Raw genomic sequence first — 16,771 nt, 5'->3', positions numbered from 1 at the left:
CAAAGGAGGGAAGCTGGGGGCGACAGGGCCTGTAGGGAAGGGCAGTTGAAGGAAACCCAGGACTGCAGGGGAGAGCAGTTGGGGGGGGAGCAGGCCTGCAGGGGAGGGCAGTTAGGGGTGATCAGGCCTGCAGGAGAGGGCAGTTAGAGGCAATCAGGCTGGCAGAGGAGCAGTTAGGCATCAATCAGGCTGGCAGAGGAGTGGTTAGAGGTGATCAGGCTGGAAGGCAGAAGCGGTTAGAGGCAATCAGGAAGGCAGGCAGGCGAGCAGTTGAGAGCCAGCAGTCCTGGATTGTGAGAGGGATGTCCGAATGCCCATTAGGCACGATCCTACCGTGATCCTACCAGGATCGGGTCTAAATGGGGAGTGGGTCCCAGATTGGAGAGGGTGCAGGCTGGACTGAGGGACACCCCCCCCTTGTGCATGAATTTCGTGCACCAGGCCTCTAGTTTTAAATAGACTTCTATTTTAAGTGTACAAATAGTCTTTCAATTTAAATCTTCAGTTTTATACTGTAGACCTCAAATGTCAAACTCGCAACCTGCAGGTTGCATGCAGCCTACAATGAATATTTTTGCGGCCCAGCCAATATAATAATACATAAGAAACATTTTAATAAAATTTAATAACTTAATTTTTACAATATTCTGTTATACATAATTATTAATAACAAACTACAATGTTTGCTAATGACTGATTACTATAATCGTGCTGCATTCATTTCCCTTACATGCAGGCATACCATTTCTCTCCACTAATCCTAGCAGCGAATACTTTAGCAGCAGATTGTCACATCATTAGTCTTGTACTGATTTGTTTGGTGTGGGCAACAGGAAATATTTTGATTTCGGAGAACAAGAAAAATAGGTTTATCTGCGTTACGCTTACTAGTATTAATTTGTACAATTATTCAGTGCCTGAATAGGTTCAAAAAAAATAATTTTTATTAAAATGTTCTATGTTAACAATTTTATTTTATGTTAACAATTACTCATTTATTTTTTTAAAATATATTTTTTTATTGATTTTTTACAGAGAGGAAGGGAGATAGAGAGTTAGAAACATTGATGAGAGAGTCATCAATCAGCTGCCTCTTGCACACCCCCTACTGGGATATACCCGCAACCAGGGTACATGCCCTTGACCGGAATTGAATCCAGGACCCTTCAGTCCCCAAGCCGACGCTCTATCCACTGAACCAAACAGGTTTCAGCAACAATTACTCATTTATTTCAGCCCTTTGTATTCAGCATGTCTCTATCGAAATAAACCTATGTTTCTATGGAAATTGAAGCTTTTGTTTTTTTGTAGCCCACATAAACTTAAACCTTGTTTATTTGGCCCATCTTAGCCTTTGATTTTGACATGCTTACTGTAGACAGTTTTATACTGTGGAGCAAAGTAGAGGCTATAAATAATATATGCAACTGGGTGTCAAGCCAGCTAAGTTTTATGAATCCTTTCCACCTCACTCCTCCTAAAATTATATTTAGTTTAAAAAACCACAAATCAGGATTTTTCTTATCTTTCATTTCAGGAAAAAACTAAAGATCTACCCTAAAATTTGCTGTAGTAGAAGTAAATTTTACATATGCATAGATGGCTGCTAATATACATTATCACATAAGAATAGAGGGTGGTGAAGGGGATTACAGGATTTTAAAGTATAATCAAAAAAATAATCACTACAAAAGCCTCTCCAAATACACAACAGATAAAGAAAATGATTATGAGAAAAAATAACTATAAACTTACTATTGTAAAATATAACTGCCATATTTAATGTCACCGTAAAACTTAACCTAATACTTTGGTACCTAATATTATACTCTTTTTTTCTGACTCCCCTGCAGTACTCAAAGACTAGCAGGTGATATAAAACTAGACAGCTCAAATCCCAAGATGCTATTTGTATTTTTGGATTTGAATCTTTATATTCATAATACCCTGTGAAAGCTGTAAAAGGTGGCAGAATTATTCAGAGTGATTATACTGTTTCATTACTACTACATGAAAGCTGCAATTTTAAAGCCTAGAAATTCAATTTTTGTGTGTGTTTGATTTCAAAGGCACCAACAACAGTTTTGATACTACTTTGTTCTTCCAACAGAATTTATTCTAAAGAAGATTGTAAAGCTTCGTGACAAATTCCTTTTATCTATGTCATCTGCTAATAGAACTCATCAAAACACATCTTAGAGTGGTCCCACCCCATTATTTGTAAGTAAACACGCATATAGGACTAAGACCTAGCTAAACACTGTCCGTCCCTTAGAAGAATCTATTTAAGAATCCCATGAATCTCTGCACATTATATTCAATTTAATCTTGGACTGGCAATTGAGATTTGTTCATTTAGAGTGGAGTAAAGCCTCATCTTTCTTTTCTTTCTTCTCTTCTCTTTAAATCAAGTTTACATTCAGAAGAATTTCAATCTCTTAGTAGATACAATATCTTTCTTAATTCTATTAGATAAGATTAAATAAGAATTCTATTGTCAGAAGGACTGGTTAGACAAAGCAATCTTACCTAATAATAGACAAACATGTAAACTGACCACACCGGGAGAGAAACCAAGATGGAGGCATAGGTAAATGCCTAACTGCAGCCTCACACAACAATTTCAAAAAAATACAACTAAAATACAAAATGGACATTATTCAGAGCTATAGGAAGGTTGACTGACTGGAAATTCTACAACAAGAAGGAAAGAGAAAACCAGATGGAAACTCAGAGGAGCTGTAAAAACCTAAGGTATGGAGACATGGTGTGTGCGTGGGGAGAGGATGGAGCCGGAGAGGAGGGGGAGGCTGAGTGCCTGGCTGGTGTTCCCTAGCGGGAAGGAGACATGAGGAGGGAGTCTGAGCTGTAAGATGGAAACTTAGGGGAGCGGCAAAAGGCAGTCCCGGAGGCCCGCACATTGTGCGCAGAGGATGAACTATTGACTCTGCTGCTAGATTGCTGTAGTGGGAAGGAGACAAAAGCTCCAGACTGTGCTGAGCCCCATTTCCGACTGCACTGAACCCCAGTTCTAGGCCAGACCCTGGGGGCCCAGGCTCACACAGAGCGAGTCTGCGCTGTAAGGTGGGAACTCAGGGGAGCAGTGAAAGGCAGTCCCGGAGGCACACACATTACGCAGAGAATGTACTGTTGTCTGTGCCTCTGGATTGCCCTAGCGGAAAGGAGACAAAAGCTCCAGACTGCTCTGAACTCCAGTTCTGGGCTCATTGGGGGAGAGCCTAGACTGTTTGGTAGTGGGCGAAACTGAAGGGCACCTTTCTCTCAGAGGTGCTTGCAGCGAGTAATGAAGGTCACTGAGGAACACTGAAACTTAGGAACCTCATAGGGCAGGACTGACCAAAGCCAAGGCTGTAGGCTCCACCCTGAAACTCCGCCCCATCCAAGCTGAGCACAGAGGCTTTTGCAATTTTCCAAGTCTAGTCAAATAAGGCTGTCTCCTGGCATAGACACAGCTGATCCTCACAGCCAATTGGCCTGGAGGTCAATTCCTCCCAGTGATACCAACAACAATCAAGGCTTAACTACAACAAAACTGTACACACAGTCCACAAAAGGGGGCACCAAGAGTATCCACCTCAGGTAACTGGGAGACTGACCCACTGAACCTTAGCACACAAAGCCACCCTACCAACCCAGGGAAGCAGCGAAAATGCCGAGACAAGGAAACAGATCAAAAACGAAAGAAACGGAGGACAAAAAGCGACTGGAGATAGAGTTCAAAACCACGCTTATAAGGTTTTTCAAGAATTTCCTAGAAAAGGCTGATAAAATAAATGAGACTATGAGGATATGAAAAGGGATCAACTAGAAATAAAGAATACATTGTTTGAAATAAAAAATATTATACAGAGTCCTAAAAACAGAATGGAAAATCGCAAGAATCGAGTTAAAGATTTGGAACACAAAGAGCCAGAAGACACTCCTCTGCAAAAGCAAGAAGACAAGAGAATCCAGAAAGTTGAAGATAATGTAAGAAACCTCTGGGACAACTTCAAGCGAACCAACATCAGAATTATGAGGGTCCCAGAAGATGAGAGAGAGCAAGATACCAAAAACATATTGGAAGAAATAATGACAGAAAACTTCTCCCACCTGGTGAAAGAATTAGACTTACAAGTCCAGGAAGCGCACAGAACCCCAAACAAAAGGAATCCAAAGAAGACCACACAAAGACACATCATAATTAAAATTCCAAGAGCAAAAGACAAAGAGAAAATATTAAAAGCAGCAAGAGAAAAGCAGGTAGTTACCTACAAAGGAGCACCGGTCAAGGACATGTACCTTGGTTGTGGGCACATCCTCACTAGGGTATGCAGGAGGCAGCTGATTTATGTTTCTCTCATCGATGTTTCTAACTCTCTCTTCCTCTCTGTAAAAAATCAATAAAATATATATATATTTTTAAAGAAATAAAACTTTCCCAATATAAAAATAATAATAATAATAATAAATAAATAAATAAATAAAATAAAAATAAAAATAAACTGAGCATACCACTACTACTCCCAGAGCCAATCAGGAGTATGCAAATTAACCTGACAAAGATGGAGGGTTAATTTGCATACACAGGTGGGGATCGGCCAGGTAGGGTGGGATGCCTGCTATGAGGGGGAGAGTAGGGGGCAGAGGGAGCTACAAGAGCAGTGCTCTGGCCGGGAGTAAGGACTTGCAGGCTCCCAGGTGGCCAGGAGTGAAGCCAGGGGAAGGAAGGCCTTGCCCAAATCTTCATGCAATGGGCCTCTAGTCCTATACAATAAAGAGCTAATATGCTAATTAGACCAGATGGCAAAATGACCTTCCAGAATGACCAATGGGTGGGCAGCAGGTCCTGAAGGGCTGAGGCAGCTGGGGCTGTGAAGGCTGAGCCGTTTGCATGAATTTTGTGCATCAGGTCTCTAGTAAGAATATAATTTTCTACTCTTTATCAAAGGACTATCTAAATCTTCAAATTCAGTCAAGAAAGAGGACAAACAAGGGCAACATAAAGGAAAAGTCACCTGTCTGGATGAAGCACAAACAGAGATGAGCTCATGAACAGTACAGAGTATCTCAAATGATAAATTAATTGCTTACAAAAGACTGACAAAGTAGAAATAAAAGGTAAATAACAGATTTCAAAGACTATTTTAAAGCAGAAATAAACCTACAAGATTATCTTATCTTCTGTCTACTTTCTAATGATGAAGAAACAGGTCCCGAGGTAATATCACAGCTGGGCCTAGGATCCAAATCTCTCCTCGACATACCGTAAAGCCTAACTGGTAACAATCACCAGCCACTCCTTTTCAACTCTTTCTTCTCATCCGCTACTGTATTCTCCCTTTATATTCCTTGTCAGACATACCACCCCCTGCAGTTTTAACACACCAGGCATACACACATCCCTTTTGAATTTTATTTTTAAGATATCTTTTCTTTTTTTCTTTTTAATATATTTTTATGGAGTCCAGAGAGGAAAGGAGAGGGAGAGAGAGAGAAACATCAGGGCAGGCTATAAGGGGTCAATGGGAGAAAAAAGGGGACATATGTAATACTTTAAACCATAAAGATTTTTTTAAATAAAAAATAAAAGAAACATCAATGAGAATCATTGATCAGCTGCCTCCTTCATGCCCTTCACCAGGCATGTGTCCTGAGCAGGAATCGAACCATGACCTCCTGGTTCATTAGGTCAATGCTCAACCGCTGAGCCTGGACTTTTACATTTCCTGTTCCTTCAGCCAAGAATTCTGTCCCCACAGGGACCGGTTCTGTCACTTCCTTCAAGTTTTGATTCAAACATCACCATGCATGAGGCCTTCAATGGTCATTCTACCTAATATTGTACCTTCCTCATCATAACACTGGATATTTCCTATTCCCCTTCCTGCTTTTTCTTTCTTTTTTGCACCTACATTAATATTTAATGTACTCTATATGTACTTATTTATCTTGTTCATTATATCTCCCCAATTCTAATGTTAATTCTATCAGGGTAAGGATTTTTGTATGCTTTGTTCACAACTGTAGAAAAAAAACAGAACATAGGCAGACATGGAGATACTGTACTCTGCTCCGTCTGAAGAAATTCTGATTCAATAGGTCTGGGTTGGGGTCCAATAAACTGCATTTGTACCACTTTAGCGTATAAGATAACCACAAAGTGAAAAACAATAATATAGGTACTACAGAAAAGAGAGAAATAAAAATAAGCTATAAGGGCCCAAGCCTTGGAACCAGCAAGATCTTACATAATAATAGACAAACATGTATATTGACCGTACCTCCGCTATGCCACTAGCTAATCAGGAGTGATATTCAAATTAACCCAACAAAGATGGCAGTTAATTTGCATACACAGGCGCCCAGTGACTGGGGCGGGACACTTGTGTCATCACCATGGTGACAACACAGGTGTTCTACCCCATCCCCGGTCTCTCAGGGCCTCTGGGCAGGGTGAAAAGGCGGGGTCGGAGCAGAAAGAGGTGGCTTCGGGGCCTGAGCGTAAAGGTACTGGGCCAGATGGAAAGGCAGTGCTGGCAGCCAGGGAAAGGAAAGCCCATTCTAGCACGATTCTTTGTATATCGAGCTTCTAGTCATGGTAATAATAATCTACAGTAATCAATAGTAACATTGAAGATTTGTGAGGTTTTTAATTATAAAAAAGTAGTTGCCAAAACCAGTTTAGCTCAGTGGATAGAACGTCGGCCTGCGAACTGAAAGGTCACAGGTTCAATTCCGGTCAAGGGCATGTGTCTTGGTTGTAGGCACATCCCCGGTAGGGGGTGTGCAAGAGGCAGCTGGTCGATGTTTCTCTCTCATCGATGTTTCTAGCTCTCTATCCCTCTCTCTTCCTCTCTGTAAAAAATCAATAAAATATATTTTTTTAAAAAGTAGTTAACATTCTGCTTTATGGGTTAATAGTCACATATCATATATGTATATAAAAAATAATTTATTGTTTATCTAAAATTCAATTTTAATTGAGTGGGTGTCCTATATTTTTATTTTATAAATCTAGCAACCTTACCCCAGCATTTCTTCTCAACAGTTCAGTCAGAATGATTGGGTTGAAATATAAGTCAGATCATGTCTGCTCAAAAACTCTGCATTGCCACCACAACCCTCCATTTCACTCATGTAAAAGCCAAAGTCCTACAACAATTCACCAGACCCCATAGTCTATGAAGTTCCCCACACTCCTGCCTCCCAACCCTGTTAATTTTCAGAACCTATGATTCCAGTCCATTTACTACCCTAGAAGTCACAGTGATCTTTGTATTATTACTTGAATGGTAAGCTAGATATCCTCCCACACATTAACCTTAGATTGGCTGTTTCTTCTGCCTGCCTGACACACTTTTCCCTCAGTTGGCCACACAAACTACTCTTCATCTTCAAGGCTGCTCAACTGTCATATTTTCAGTAGGGCCTACCCTATCCTAAATTGCAAACACACCCTCACCTTCAAGCACTTGCCCTCCCCCTTATCCCAGACTACTAGTATTTGTATCACTTTCTAACATACTATGTAAATTATTTCATTGTGATGTTTATTATATTCATTGTAAACTCCAAAAGGGTAGGGGTGTTCCCAAGCACATAAAAGAGTAAGCATGAAATAAATATTTTGTAAATGAATAAATGGATGAATGAATGAACAAACCTCTATTTGTACCTCTGAAGAGTATCAGGATTGGTTACTATGTGACCCCTATGGTCCCTCGTAAGCTTTACCATTGGGTGATTTCTACTTCTATACTAACATTTTTAGTTATAGTATTCATAATTACATAAAATGTATACATGGTTTAAAATTTCCAGTGTTAAAGAAAGGGCCATAAGTTTCCTTGCAGTCTTCTTAACAACCACTTTTTCCCAAGAAAATCCAATGTCATCATTTTTCTATTAATCTCAACTCCAGAAAATTGGACTTTATAAAGAAAATCTAGCTCTGGCCTATTGGCTCAGTTCATTGAAACATACACCAAAAATGTTGTGGGTTTGATTCCCAGTCAGGGCACATACCTAGGTTGCAGGTTCAATCCCCAGTCAGGGCATGTTACAGGAGGCAATTGATCAATGTTTCTATCTCACATCAATGTTTCTCATTCTTTTTTTTCTTTTTTTTTTTTAATATATTTTATTGATTTTGTACAGAGAGGAAGGGAGAGAGATGGAGAGTTAGAAACACTGATGAGAGAGAAACATCGATCAGCTGCCTCTTGCACACCCCTTACTGGGGATATGCCCGCAACCAAGGTACATGCCCTTGACCGGAATCAAACCCGGGACCCTTCAGTCCCCAAGCCGACGCTCTATCCATTGAGCCAAACCGGTCTTGGCAATGTTTCTCATTCTTTCCCTTTCTCTCCTTTCCTCTCTCTATCTCAAAAAAACAAACAAACAAACAAAAAAAACACAATAAAACATATTCTTATATGAGGATTAAAAAAAAGAAATAAAGAAAATCTAGTGTAAAAACTGGCTATGATAGGCTGCTATATAAGAATTAAAGAGTAAAAATGAACAAAAATAAAAATATAAGAAAAAATGGAAAAGCAAACATATCTATCTATATATACAATATAACAGCCTAAGTGACCATTACAGTCAGTCAACCTGTCACAATGATGCGCATTGATCACCAAGGGGCAGATGCTCAATGCAGGAGATGCCCCCTGGTGGTAAGTGAGCTCCCACAGCCAACCTCCCATGGTACCCCTATCTTCCGCCTGGCAAGCCCTGATTGGCCCCAAACACCAGCCAGGCCCGGGGACCCTGCCCATGCAAGAATTTATGCACCAGGCCTCTAGTGTATATATAAAAGCCTAAGCAACCATTATGACAGAACAACTGAGATGACCAGAACGACCAAACAGCTGGTGGTTATGACACGCACTGACCCAGACCTTGCTGCTGGGGCCTGACAGCCCCGAATCTGGTTCACCCACACCCCAGACCCAGACAGGAGGGAGGAGGAAGTCCAATTCCTCACAGAATCAGCCACTCCTTTAGCTTGCTGCCAGGGCCAACCTCCCGTAGTCCCTCCCCGTGGCAGGCCGGTCCCCCACCCATGCACAAATTCATGCACTGGGCCTCTAGTGTGTCTATCCTGTCTAATAAAGCAGGGATATGCTAATTGACCCTCACACCATCACAAAGATGGCAGTGCCCACAGCCAATAAGGAGAGAATATACTAATTGACTGCCACATCATCGAAGATGGCAGCGCCCACAATGACAAGATGGCGGTGCCCAGTTCCCTCAGTCCCCCAGATACCCAGGGCCTGCCTGAGGCACAGGCAAGCCTCATATGGTGGCTGCCCAGCCAATGCCCAAGGCACAGGCAAGCCTTGGATGTCGACTGCCCAGCCACCCAAGACCGGCCAAGGTTCAGGTAACCAGGGCCGGCCAAGGCTTGCACTGCCAGCAGTGGCAGCAGCAGAGGTGTGATGGGGTGTTGCCTTTCTCTGATCGCCGGGTTGGCTCCCACCCCTGAGGGCTCCTGGACTGTGAGAGGGGGCAGGCTGGGCTAAGTGACCCCCACCTCAAGTGCATGAATTTTCATGCACCAGGCCTCTAGTATATACAATGAGTGGCCAGATTATTATTGCTGAACACATAGTAATCTGGCCACTCGGTGTAGACTGACCACAGAGTTGGGGTTTTAAAATAAGGTTTTTCCATGTATAAGACCTGCATTGTGGGTAGTTAGAAAGAACCAGAGGACTTACTAGCCAGAGACTGGCGGCCACTATCTCTTGATTCCTTGACATATCAAGATTTGCAAGCCTTCCCTTATACATAAGTACACTGAGTGGCCAGATTATTATGCATTCAGAGATCACAATCTGGCCACTCAGTGTGTGAGTGTGTGTGTGTGTGTGTGTGTGTGTATGTGTGTGTATGTGTGTGTGTGTGTACACTATCTAAATCTTTAAAAACTAAGCCAAAACATGGTATAAAGGGGCTCATTAAAAAAGGAGCAACATTTAAACTTGCTCACTAGGTTAGGTTCAATAGGAATTCAAATATAAAAATGCTGCATAGGAGTTTTGTTCTGGATTTGTTTGTTTTTCCTTCCCAGGGCAGAAGGAAATTCCTTTAAGTCTCCCATTTTCATCTGGTAACAGGGAAAATAAACATCTAATATTAAGAAAATAAAAACCTTAAATCCTTGCCCTGTATAAATAAAGAAAAAAAATTATTAATGCCCTTAGATAGTAGTCTTCAAAATCAGAAAAAAATTAGAAAGGCTTCTATCAGCACAGTAACGCATAAAATACAGAAGAAGACACTTCTAGACACTAACCCCTAAAAGTAAAGTCATCTTATTTGTGACATCAACCAGCCACTTCTTTGCCAGACCTAGAAACGTAAAAAAAAAAAAAAAAAATCAAGAACTTTTCCCAAACCTTTAGATAAAGTAATAAAAACCAACACCAATTCCTTCAGATTGTTCTTAACTAAACTGCAATGCAGAGAAGAGCACTTATAATTCTGATGGCAGCTCTTCCAAAGAAAAGCACTGCAGCAATCACAGAATTGGATGTGAACAGAGTACTTGATCCACACTTCAGATTCAAAAGGAACCAAGCAGCTAGTTTTGAAACCCATGCCTTTATATGCCCTCTGTTCTCATCCTCTCAGTGACCCTTCCAACAATGCCCTGCTGAAGATTAAGGGCCCTTTTTATTCCTCTAGGAGATGTGATGGGGAAAATAATTTGAGAAGAAAAAAAATTGAGAGAGGAAAAATGAATTGATGAGAGCCAAGTTAAGGAGGGGGAGGGGAAAGAAGAATTAAAAAAAAATTATTCATTGAGAAAAATCTGAAAAACTTATTGACAGAATCAGATTATAAAACTCAAAGGGTGTGCAATAGTTTTGCTACCAATATGTTACAAATGAAATGACACTAAGGAAGAATATATTAAATGTAAAATTAGAGTAACTCTTCTCTTTCCAACTCATAATCAAATTCAGCAACTTCCATGAACAAAGTGAAAGAATGAATTATTGGCAGCAAGCTGCACTTTACCAAAAGAAATTTAAAAGGTAGGCCAAAGGGTACTGAGGAGGAAGCATCCAGCCAATGGCTTCTTTGGAGCTATTCAAAACAAAACTGCTACTGCTTCTAATTGGAAATCATAAAGCATGTTGTACATTATGCATTCTACATAAAGCCATACAGAAAATAGAAAGGAAAAGCAGTCTGGGGCTTTTTACTATCCAAACATTTTCTTATAAAACTATTTTTATTTTATTGTGTTGGCTGAATGTGTGTCTGTGTGCATATGGAGGAGAAGGAGAAGGAGCAAGTAAGGAAAAATTCCTAAGAGAAGACTGGCTTTAAAATCTATAGTAACACATTTCACCTCTCTGTTATACAATTAAGTTAAATAAACAACAATGCCTTATCTTTCACTTCAATATTTGACATTAAGTTCTTTATCTAGTACATTGAATTATTCGTATAAAAGATGCCACAGAGGTAGACACACGTCTCAGGTCAATTAATACTATTAATAAACTCTAGTGGTTATCCATTAGCAAATAAAACTTTTTCTATAAAAATGTATGAACCTTAAGAATTTAGATATAATATGTTTAATCACAGATCATCCAAATCATCAGTGAAATTAAAAAACTGTACTATATTCAAATACACAAATAATTATACAACAAATTCAAAATAGGGTTAAAAACTACAAAAAAGAAACCCACAAGGTATCATTATAATCATCACCTACTAAATGATGTTATAAATATATATTTACCTAAACCCAGGTAAGTTATTTTTATTTAATTAATTTCAATTAAATAGCTACTGAAATATATAGTGTATTTAAAAATATCTCAGTTATTCCTCGCCAGTGTGGCTCAGGCGTTGAGCGTTGACCCATGAACCAGGACATCGCAGTTTGATTCCAGGTCAGGGCACATGCCCAGGTTGCAAGCTCAATCCCCAGTAGGGGGCGTGCAGGAGACAGCCAATCAATGATTCTCTCATCATTGATGTTTCTATCTCTCTTGTCTATCTCTCTTGTCTTGTTCCTCTCTCTATAAAAATTAATAAAAACATATTGTTTTTAAAAATCTCAGTTATCCCTGATGCAAGTAAGGATCAATAATATTTTTCAAAATACAGTAGGTCCTAGGTTTACGTCAAAGATCCATTCCTAAGGTACAATATAACACAATTTTCACCATTAAGTCGGAACCCACCTACATAAGCACCTACATCACTCACCTGGAGCACATACACAGCAGTAATGAAGTGAAACAGTAACAATAATAATAATAATAAAATAAAAATAATAAAATAATAACATTTAAAAGAAAGATAACAATTCCTAGCCTTTACTTATGGTAAATAAATAATAATAATAATATAATAATAATAATAATAATTTAAAAAGCACATATGTTTGCTGAAACCGGTTTGGCTCAGTGGTAGAGCATCGTTCTATGGACTGAAGGGTCCCAGGTTCGATTCCGGTCAAGGGCATTTACATTGGTTGCAGGCACATCCCCGGTAGGGGGTGTGCAAGAGGCAGCTGGTCGATGTTTCTCTCTCTCATCGAGTTTCTAGCTCTCTATCTCTCTCCCTTCCTCCTCTCTGTAAAATATCAATAAAATATTTTTTTTTTTTAAAAAAAAAGCACATATGTTCATACATTGAAATGACTAAACTTTTTTTTTATAAATAAACTAGAACTCGATGCATGAAATTCATGCATGGGTAGGGTCACTAGCCTGGCCAGCAATCAGGGCTGATCTGTGGGGTGACCAGCTGCGCGATAGGGGATCCCACTGGAAACCGCCTTGGCTGGCCTGGGGCCTGCGGGTTGAGGGCAGCTCCTGCACTGTCAACCCCCTGGTGGTCAGTGCACATCATAGCGACTGGTCATTCCACCAGTCATCCACTATTCAGTAGATTTGCATATTAGGCTTTTATTACATAGGATGGCAGATGGCGACATAACACTAAATGACGTACGTGAAGTCCAGTGTAACCCGAGGACTGCCTGTATTAACACTGTAAAGTTCAAAAATAGTTATTCTACTAATTTTGTTGCCAAATAGCAACATTTTTATGATAAATGAAACATTGTTACTTAATACCATATGAATCATATAAGTGATAATCATTTTTTGGATATTTTAAAGTAACTAACATATTAAAGGCATGGTAGAATGCATGAAGAAGCAAACTAAGATTTGCCTCACTAAAGAGATGGATGATTGTAGATAAGTTACAATCTTCACCAAACTAATATTCTTACCTATAAAATAAAAATTAAGACGATACCTACCTTCCAGGATTTTTGTGAGGTTATAAAACAGTGTGAATTTGTGAACTTTAAAGAATAGCTAACAGTTATATAGGCACTTCCTAAACACTGTATGTTACCTTATTTAATCCTCATAACAAGCTTATGCAAGAAGTGTATAAAAATAGTCAATGAAGAAACCTAGGCACTGAAAGTTAAATAATTTGCCTGAAATCAGGCAGCTATAAGAGCAGAAATGGAGAGGAACCTAAGCAACATGCCTTCAGAATCCATAGGTAAGTACTACAATATGCTCCCTTTCTCTAATGAGATTAATTAAGTCAAATTCCTAGCACAGAGTACATACTCAATGTAATTGTCTTTTCTCCCTTCCACTAAGACCCCTTTATTTGCTGAAACTGGAAAAATAAGCATTTATGTTCAGCAAGTAGTTATTTATCACAGGAGATAACCATTCAAAATAACATTATAATTATTAACCCAGGCAACTATCCTATCCTATCCTATATAATAAAACCCTAATATGCAAATAGATTGAACAGCAGAATGACCAGTGGAACAACCAGTCGCTTTGATGCACACTGACCACCAGGGAGCAGATGCTTAATGCAGGAGATGCCCAGGCTCATGGCTGGCAAGCACAGTGGCGGTGGCAGGAGCCTCTCCCACCTTCACTGAAGGCAGGCGGTGTGGAGTGAGGAGTCCCAGACTGCGAGAGCCCCAGACTACAAGAGGATGTCTGACTGTCAGCTTAGGCTCAATCCCCCGAGGGCTCCTGGACTGCGAGAAGGTGCAGGCTAGGCTGAGGGACCACCCCGCACCACACCCACACACACACACACACACACACACACACACATACAGTGCACAATTTTCGTGCACTAGGCCTCTAGTGTAAAACAGGCTTTAACAATATCAAAATGATCTTCAATGTGCACTTATAACTCCTATCTGATATTGTCTAGGGCAGTGGTTGGCAAACTCATTAGTCAACAGAGTCAAATATCACCAGTACAACAATTGCAATTTTTTTTGAGAGCAAAAAACTGACTTCTGTGCATGGGTCACAAAGTTTCAATCACACTGTACGTGTGCACCCGCACATGATATTTTGTGGAAGAGCCACACTCAAGGGGCCAAAGAGTCGCATGTGGCTCTCGAGCCACAGTTTGCCAACCACTGGTCTAGGGTTTTTGTTTTTGTGCTTTTTTCAAGTGAATTGCTTTAAGTAGGTCACTCGACAAGTAATTAGGAGAACTGAGCTTGAAATGCAGGTCTTTCAATTGTTATAACAATGTGTGTTTTTTAAATAGTCTTTTTATTTTTCAATTACAGTTGACATACAATATTATAATAGTTTCTGGGGAGGGTTGTTTTGTAAAAAAAGAAAGAATCATGTCTAGCTTAAGGTTTTATATAACACCACTATGAAAATAGCCTCTACTAAATATTAAGTAACATATTTCACAGAAATTGGATTTAGGGTTTTTGGTATACTAGCCAATTTTTAAGTTACATATGTATATAGATTGCACAGAACAGACACATCCAAAAATGCAACAATAAAATAAAGATTCATATGCCTAAAAGATATTTGGCTGGACCAAAGGAAATCAGCTTACCAAGCAAGAAGAGAAGCAATTTTTTACATTCTGCTTCTTTTTTGTTGTTGTTGTAGCTGTAAAGACATCTGTGTTTCTTTTCTAAATCAAATGCACAGTACTTACTACAGACTAACACACACACACACACAAATATCCAGTTACTGAGTCCTTACTATGTGTGAGTCATTATGCTAGAAACATTACATATATAGCTCTGTAAAGCAGCTGCAATATTATTCTTACAAATTTCATACATGAGGGACCTGAACTCTAAGAGGTCAAGTGCCTTGCCCAACTTCACACAATTAGTAAGTAAAGAGTTGAGATTCTAATTCACATTTGCCTGAAACCAAAGTCCAGACTTTTCCTACAAAATATATCCAAACCTAAGCTGGGTATCGGAATCACCTGGGGAACTTGTTGACAAAATTAATGGTCAAATCCAAGACCTATAAATATCAATTCACAGGTATTCTGATTTATTTAACAAGCTTCCCAGGTGACTCTTATGCAGCAAGATGACACTGGTCTTAGGAGTTAACACTTAAAAACCACTTTACTACCTCCAACTGCTTCTTCTATATTAGTTTGCTGATTAGAAGGTGAAATTATAGGGTCCTAGGCATCAAGTTTCATATTCAATAAGTGTTGTAGAGTAAGAACCCAATTCTATTTTAGATTGGGAAATACATTTTCATAAATCACATAACTTTTTTTCATTCAGCACCAAAACTTGAAGTGATCTCCTGTGCCCATTCCAACATCCCCTCCATTATCCATGCAACAGTGAAGTAATTTTTAAGCAAATCTGACCATGTCTATACTGCCCTTAGGATAAATTCTAAAATTCTTCACATGGTCTCCAAGGCTGCTAATCTCCCTCTCACACTGACTACCACCTCATTGGCCTTCTTTAGGTTCCTTCGCCTCCCCACACTCCTTTCCACTCTGGGTTTTCTGACACAAAGATTCTTGCTCTCCAGTTTTCATTCCAGTGTGTGTGTGTGTGTGTGTGTGTGTGTGTGTGTGTGTGTTGGGGGGGGGGGGGGGAGAGCAGGAGAGGGGGAAGAGAGGAGGACTTGGAAGAAGAGGAAGATACAAGATAGATAGATAGATAGATAGATAGATAGATAGATAGATAGATAGATGATAGATAGATAGATAGATGATAAATAGATAGATGAATGATAAATAATTTGGGGCTATAATTATTACCATGAAAAAAAATTTTTTAACCTATCAACTCTGCCAGAGCCAAAACCAAGGTCAACAAGAGAAACAAGAGAGGTATCTGTCCACTCTTGTTCACCAGCCTCTGCAATCTCTCTCTGTCACCTTTAATTTACTACTGCCTATGTCACATTCCCAGCAATGTTTTATAAGTCACGTACTTAAACAACAGCTGGCTTCCATCTTCCCTATCTAATCATGTATAAAAATAAAACGTAATTTATATTATCGCAATCATTTCCATGGCAAATGTGAATATGGCAGAACCCTAACTGAAGGACCTCAAGGAGAAGTAGCAGCTTGGCAGGGATTTTTTTTGTCAAAGGCAGATGTTAGCTACTCGAGTTCCATTTATAGGACTTGTTTCCAAGCAAGTTTATTCTTTCCTGACTTCAATTTCCTCCTTTAAAAATGACACTTGGTAAACTCTCTAGATCCTGAAATTTTTCTTTTTCTTTTGATTACTATAAGTAATCCTTTAGTAATATGAAATCAAAGCCTTTTTCTCCATTATAAAAATAATGTATACTACCAGACTACTTTTGCAAAGATTTGATACTAAAAACATGTATTATTTATAATGGAGAAAATTATTTTAAGAGAATTAATATTCACAAGCTCCATGGTGTGATCACTG

The 16,771-nt window shown here is 39.4% G+C and overlaps 1 protein-coding gene across 3 annotated transcripts in view; it reads right to left on the bottom strand.

Annotated features, from left to right (window-relative positions):
* NUBPL (NUBP iron-sulfur cluster assembly factor, mitochondrial) overlaps positions 1-16,771 on the bottom strand; it is a 218,021-nt gene that overhangs the window by 176,806 nt on the left and 24,444 nt on the right. The gene's annotated exons all lie outside the window — the stretch shown is intronic.

The sequence above is a fragment of the Pipistrellus hanaki genome (genome assembly GCF_964339955.1).
Source record: "Pipistrellus hanaki genome assembly, chromosome: 1".
NCBI lineage: Eukaryota > Metazoa > Chordata > Mammalia > Chiroptera > Vespertilionidae > Pipistrellus > Pipistrellus hanaki.
This window is presented reverse-complemented; position numbering and strand designations above follow the sequence as displayed.